The sequence below is a fragment of the Saccopteryx bilineata genome, chromosome 4 (assembly GCF_036850765.1).
Source record: "Saccopteryx bilineata isolate mSacBil1 chromosome 4, mSacBil1_pri_phased_curated, whole genome shotgun sequence".
Taxonomy (NCBI): Eukaryota; Metazoa; Chordata; class Mammalia; order Chiroptera; family Emballonuridae; genus Saccopteryx; species Saccopteryx bilineata.
This window is the reverse complement of record NC_089493.1, coordinates 176,230,157-176,237,485: the sequence shown is the minus strand read 5'-3', so window position 1 is coordinate 176,237,485 and position 7,329 is coordinate 176,230,157. Positions and strand designations below refer to the sequence as shown.

The 7,329-nt window shown below is 48.5% G+C and overlaps 1 pseudogene; it reads right to left on the bottom strand.

The window, feature by feature from the left end:
- Window positions 1–4,659: 4,659 nt before the first annotated feature.
- LOC136336978 (5S ribosomal RNA) lies at window positions 4,660–4,789 on the bottom strand (annotated as a pseudogene).
- Between the last annotated feature and the right edge of the window lie 2,540 nt (window positions 4,790–7,329).

Here is a 7,329-nt window from a genome sequence, read left to right as displayed (position 1 = left end):
TAGATCACACCGAGATGGAAAGAGGAGTAGGGACAGGGTCAGGGAGGCATATCCAGGTCTGGCTCCAGGAGGAGAGGTCACCATTGCTCTTGGAGATCGGATATCCACCAGCTCCCAGACCTTCTCTTGCACTATCTCTGGCACTGGGTGAAGGCCTTGGCTCTATTCCTCCTGCAGCCCTGAGGCCCCAGACTGCGCCCAGACTGCTGCCAGGGGAGGCTTGGACTGGCCCTAGAAGATGATCCACACCAATCTCTGTCTTCACTTGTTCCGCAGAGGAAACCGAGATCAGAGGCAGGGCCGCTAGGTTGCCCAACGCTGGGACCTCGTTTCATTGTATTCCATTGTATTCCATATGAGCGTTACTTCCTGGAGTTGTGAAATGCAGGGTCTGTGAGAGACAGGCAGGGACTAGCCCAAGTCACATGGTCACTTGGGGAGCCAGCACTTGAACCCAGAGGAAGCCAGCTCTGTCGGGGTGCTTTGCAGATTGGAAGGGCAAGTTTTGCTAGATGGATACCAAGAAGTCTTGGTGTCCACTCCAGCCATTCCTTAGGGCAGAGGTTTTCAACTGGTACGCCGCGGCACACCGGTGGGCCACAGTCATTTTTAAAACATTCAATACTGGACTATTTAGTCAAGGGCACTGACCTCTTTTCCCTTAGATTGTCAGATAAAAAAAATGACAACAGCCAACACAACAATAGCTATTTGATGGGACTGAATCAAAACTATATCTATTTTTTTGTCACTTTGGCAAAAAATATGTATTATTTGGTGTGCCGCAGAAATTTAGTTATTAGTTTACGTGTGCCATGAGATGAAAAAGGCTGAAAATCACTGCCTTGTGAGGAGCTTTCCCTGCAGGACCCACAGCCTCCTACGTCTGCCCCCAGAGCAGAGCTTCGAGGCCCCAGCTGCACAGCCTGCCTGGGAACGCTTACTGCCCTGGTCTGGACAGCAATTCAGCAAGGCTCAGCAAGCAGCAGGAAGTGGTGGGGCTGCTCCCAGGGCCCGGCCCCGGGCCCCGGCCTGTCCTTTCACCTGCTGCCACCAGCAGCACAGAGCGAGAGGGGCCCGCAGCTCCTCCCTTACAAAACCTCGTGTGGTGCCCCATAGCCCGCAAGCTGGAAGAGTCCAGACGCCTCTGCCCAGCTTTCTCGGCCTTCTGTAGCAGGTGCTGCTTCTGCAGCAGCATCTTGTCTGCGCTCCATCGACCCCGACCTCTGACAGCTATGGCCAAGCGCCTTGAACTTTCCAGCAGGCCTTAGCTTAGGGTGTCCTCACCGTCCCCAAACACTTCCTCCTTTCTAACTTTGTAATTTTTTCTTATCCTGCTAACATCCTACCCACCCTTAAAAGGCTCAGTCCCAACCTATCTGCTCTAAGAAGTGTTATCTTAGAGTCAGATGATTGAAAATTGAATGATCTTTTCTCTGGGTTCTGAAAATATTCAGCTGTCCATTCATCCATTTATCCATCCATCCATCTACCCATCCATCCACCCATCCATCCACCCATGCACCCATCTATCTATCTATACATCCATCACTACCACTGTGTCTTAGGTTTAAGGGTTAAGTAATGCATACTGCTTAGTTGGTGCCCTCAATTAGTGGTTAGTGAGAGAGGCAGACAGCTAAGGAGGAGGGTGGTGAGTGCTGCCCTGGGGGAAGGAGGTCTGCAAAAGCCTCAGGAGATGAAACAGGTAATTCCCCTTTAATAAGTAGGGGAGACCTACATGGATTCAGCTCCATGCTATGTTTGGAATTGTTGGTGACAGGCAAGTTGTTTAGCATGCACTGTTTGTCACCAGCACTGTGTGTGTCCTTAACTCCCCATATTAATATTTTGCTTTATTAATTTTTCAGCATGTTTTCTTTTTTTAAATCTTTTTTTTTTAATTTTTTATTTATTCATTTTAGAGAGGAGAGGGAGAGACACAGAGAGAGAAGAGACAGAGAGAGAGAAGGGGGGAGGAGCTGGAAGCATCAACTCCCATATGTGCCTTGACCAGGCAAGCCCAGGGTTTTGAACCGGCGACCTCAGCATTTCCAGGTCGACGCTTTACCCACTGCGCCACCACAGGTCAGGCCACAGCATGTTTTCTTACGCATTCTCCCATGGGTCCCACAATAATCCTGCTATTTGTAAATGAAGACACTGAGGGTCAGAGAGGTGAAGTGACTTGCCCACATGACCCAACTAGTAAGAGGCAGAGCTGAGACTAGATTTCTAATCCACTGGCCTTTTACCTGTATCTCAGCTGCCTCCTTCTGAGTTTCTTGCTTGTACCGACTGCCTCCCTTTGCCCGGTAGCTACTGAGGAAACTCCTCCCCACAAGACCTAATCTTGTGATGGCTTATTTCCTCTTACCCCTGTTAAAATGTCCCACTTCCGTCCCCTTCCATCCCTATTGGGGGATGAGGGAAAGGAAGGCATGACAATTCTCAAGGTAAGCAGATCATTAAAAAATGTCATCTGCCCTCGTGTCCGGGCCCCTTAGGACTCCTTACAGATCCAGTCTAAACAAGCCCTTCCCCATCTCTAGGATTCAATTTGCCTTCTGGCCTAGCTGATCTACAAAGCCCTGCCCAGGGGTGATCTCTGGTCAACATTGTTATTTCTCATTCTCTCTCTGCCTTCCAAACTTTTCAGGTGTTCAGCACGCACCAGACACTGTGCTGGGAACTAGGGAAAGAGTCAACACGATGGACATTGTTCTACCTTTCTAAAAATGGGAACTGCAGTCACCTGGAGCTTCTTGAGGAGAAGTCTCTTCTACTAGGAATTTGGAACTGTAGGTCCCAACACTTGTTCATCCTTTCTAAGGATTCTCTTTCTAGTTGGTCATGCTTTGGCTGTGTGACCTTAGGCAAGTCACTTAACCTCTCTGGGCTTCCATTTCCTTATGTAGAAAGGAGAAAATATCATAACTTCCTCCAAAGGAAGTTGGGAGTTTTATTTTTTTAATTATTTTTATTTATTCATTCATTTTAGAGAAGAGAGACAGAGAGAGAGAAAAGAAAGAAAGAAAGAAAGAAAGAAAGAAAGAAAGAAAGAAAGAAAGAAAGAAAGAAAGAAAGAAAGAAAAAGGGAGGAGCAGGAAGCATCAACTCCCATGTGTGCTTTGACCGGGCAAGCCCAGGGTTTTGAACCGGTAACCTCAGCATTCCAGGTGGATGCTTAATCCACTGCGCCACCACAGGTTAGGCCAGAAGTTGGGAGTTTTAAATAAATATGTATATTTATTTAAATGGTTCATCTAATGATTCATTTAAATTTCATTTGGTTGGCCTGTGATGGTGCAGTGGATAAAGCGTCGACCTGGAAATACTGAGGTCGCCGGTTCAAAACCCTGGGCTTGCCTGCTCAAGGCACATATGGGAGTTGATGCTTCCAGCTCCTCCCCCCTTCTCTCTCTCTGTCTCTCTCTCCTCTCTCTCCCTCTCTCTCTCCTCTCTAAAAATAAATAAATAAAATTTAAAAAATAAATAAATAAAATTAAAAAAAATTTCATTTGGTCATTCATTGAAATGAATATATACACAAATTAGCCTGACCTGTGGTGGCACAGTGGATAAAGCGTCAACCTGGAATGCTGAGGTCGCTGGTTCAAAGCCCTGTGCTTGCCAGGTCAGGGCACATATGGGAGTTGATGCTTCCTCCCCCCTTCTCTCTCTCTCTCCTCTAAAATGAATAAATAAAATTTAAAACTTAAAAAAAAATATATATATATATATATACACACACAAATTAGTACAGTGATTTAGAGCTGGAGTCACACAGGTGTAGGTTCAAATCCCAGCTCTGCCACTCACCAGCTCTGTGCCCCAAAGAAAACCACATAACCTTTCTGTGACTGTTTTCATGTCAACAACATGGGGATAATAACAGTAACCACCTGGCAGGGTTGTTGAGATTAAAGGAGATAATACTCATAAAAAATTTAGCTTAGTGCCTGGCATTTTATAAGCCCTCAAGCTTCCCAGTCCTTATCACGACACCTTTCTCAAAGGCTCCCACTTACCCCCTTTCTTCTGTTAAATTTAATTGTATTCTATTGATCATATGAATAGTTGATTCACACAAACACACAGATGAAAACCCTCTTAGGATCCTGTTTTCTCTCACCTCAAGGGGTGCTCAGTGTCACCGGTTCTTCGCTGAGATTTGTGTGTGTGAGTGTGAGTGTGTGTGTGCGCATAAATGAATTTGTTTCCACATTCTCTCTTTTTTTACGTAAATGATAGCTTCCTATAACATAAACTGTTCTGTACTGTGCTTTTTACTAATTAATACTGTAATATGGAGGCCATTCCATAGTGTATATAAAAAGCTTTCCTAAGCATCATCTATAAAAAGCTTCATGACATTTCATCATGGGGACACCCATGATGTGCAGTGGTCCCCAACCTTTTTTGGGCCATGGACCGGTTTAATATCAGAAAATATTTTCACAGATCGGCCTTTAGGGTGGGACGGATAAATGTATCACGTGACTGAGACAAGCGTCTTAGATGGATGTAACAGAGGGAATCTGGTCATTTTTTAAAAATAAAACATCATTCAGACTTAAATATAAATAAAACAGAAATAATGTAAGTTATTTATTCTTTCTCTGTGGACCGGTACCAAATGGCCCACAGACTGGTACCAGTCCACAGCCCAGGAGTTGGGAACCACTGCCATAGTGGATCTCCCATCCAAGTACTAACCAGGCCCGACCCTGCTTAGCTTCCGAGATCAGACGAGATCGGGCGCGTTCAGGGTGGTATGGCCGTAGACGCCATAGTGGATCTAACCAGCTCAGTGCTGCTGGTGGACATTTAGGCTGATCCCAGTCCTTCCCATAAGAAAGAGCTCTGTCATTTGGAAGTCCTTTGAGCCTCTCTCAGCCACAGTCGCCCTCCTACAAGGGACTTGGGGGCTGCAGGCAGTACAGCCTGGCGGTCAGACTGTGAGTCCAAGAGCAGTCAGAATGGGGTCTGAATCCTGGGTCTGCCACCTGCTGCTCTGACACCTTGGGCAGTTTCTTCTTATTCTTTCTAAAGCCCTGTGCCTGGGAAGTTGCATTCCTAACAAATTAACATGTGATGCTGCTGCTGCTGCTGCTGGTGTGGGAGCTGCTCTTTGATAGGGCGCTGCTTAAGCCACCCTAATGGGGAATCCGATAATTCCCATCTCACAGGTTTATTGTGGGGATTAAGGTATGTAGCCCCTTAGCGCTGTGCTAGCTCCAGACTAAGAACTTAATACATCTTAGCAATTACGCCGTATCTGCCCCTCACCACAGAGAGGAAAGCTAGCCAGACATGGGGATGCTGCACAGCAATCCCCACAGCCCTGAGCCATTCTCCAAAGGGTTAGGGGTATGCCGGAGCTTCTCCCCATATCTCCTCTATGCCCAGGTCGGGAATGGCTGGGGAACTCTGCTGAGCTGCCTGGCCCTCCGAAATCTTCCGTTTCTCCGGCAGCTGGGAATGGAGGGCTGGGGGAGTGGAAGGACGCCGACCCAAAGCCCCAGCATCTACCATGGTGATGGATGCTTTTGTAGACACCATCCTGTACCAGCTTGTTCCTTGGCCAATGGTGTTACACAAGAGGCAAGAGAAGGGCCCCATCCCATGAGCCCCCACCTCATGGCCATCAAAGGGCCCCTGCCATTCTCAGAGCCCTTGTAATTTGCAGTGGAGAACCCCAGGCGGCTGCTGCAGGCCTGGTCATGCCCCTACTGCTCTCTCCTTCCTGCCCCGAGACGGGAAGCCTGGAGCGAAAGGCAATGCCTTGCTCCTTCCCACGCCACCCTCTCTGCAGGGAGCCAGGGACTCAGGAGAGCCGGCCCACGGCAGAAGTATGTGAGTCTGTTAGTCAGACGAGTGGCACCAAGCAGAGCACCAAAATTACTGGGTTGGGAGCAGGGACTGGGCTGGGCTCTAACTTGCTGTGTGACCTCAGGTAAGGCCTTTGCCCTCTCTGAGCCTCATTGATCCCTTCTGTAAAATATGAAGCATGCTCAGGTTCTGAACCTGGTGCCTGGAGTCAGTGTCGGGTCCCAGAAATAAGAAGTCAGCAGCAGCCCTGGGTGATGGTGCAATGGATAAAGCGACACCCCAGCATGCCAAGGTTGCCAGTTCTAGCCCCGGTCAGGGCACAGATGAGAAGCAATCAGTGGCACTAAGTGGAACAATGAGTTAATTGATACCTTTCTCCGTCTCTCACAAAAAGAAGTTAAGAGCATTTTCCTTTGACTCTCCTGTGCCCAGCCCAGAGACACTGAACTACTAGGACGGGGCCTCCTCCGCTGCCCGGCCCCCCAACCTGCTGCCCGCCCCTGTTGGCACGCTAGTCCCCAGACCTTTGGAGACACCGCACCAGTACTGCGCCACTTGCTGCCTGGGGGACCTCAGGCGAGCCACTCAGGCATGCAGTTTCCCCGGGGACAGAATGGAAGTAACACAGTCGGTAAATTCTCAATAACCATGAGCCATGCATGTGATTGTTATTCCTGTGGTTCCTTCAAAAGCGAAGCAGGCCTGACCTGTGGTGGCGCAGTGGATAAAGCGTCGACCTGGAAATGCTGAGGTCACCGTTTCGAAACCCTGGGCTTGCCTGGTCAAGGTACATATGGGAGTTGATGCTTCCAGCTCCTCCCCCCTGTCTCTCTCTGTCTCTGTCTCTCTGTCTGTCTCTCTCTCTCTCCCCATCTCTCTCCTCTCTAAAATGAATAAATAAAATAAAATTAAAATTAAAAAAAAAAAGCGAAGCAGACCCAGGGGTGGGGGTGGGGGTGGGGGTGGGGGTGGGGGTGGGGGTGGGGGGGTGGGGGTGGGTGGGTGGGGGTGGGGGTGGGGGTGGGTGGGGGTGGGGGTGGGGGGTGGGGGGGTGGGGGTGGGGGTGGGGGTGGGTGGGGACAATACCCTAACCTTTGAGACCATCTGTCTTTGCTTGATTTTCTGTGTTAACATTTCACCATTCTCTTCTCCTCTCTCCTCTCTCCCTAGTATCTAATTATCCAGAAAAACTGTCTAAATTGTCTTTTGACAATGAAAAGACAGCATTTTATTTCTTCTTTCCTTCAAAACACATCTAAATACTTATACAGCCCCCTACCACATCCCAGGCATAGCAGCCATCCAAATAAAAAAATGCCAAGAGGTCTTTACCCCTCAAATAAGTCAGTGTGTGATTGTAACCTAGATGTGCTCCCTGGATGACACATCAGAGGGAGGAGAGAGCTCAAGATATCTTAAACGGAGGTCCCCTGCAAGCATGGTTGGGCCCACGAGACTGCGGGTGTGGTGTACTTCATAAGAGGACAGAATCAG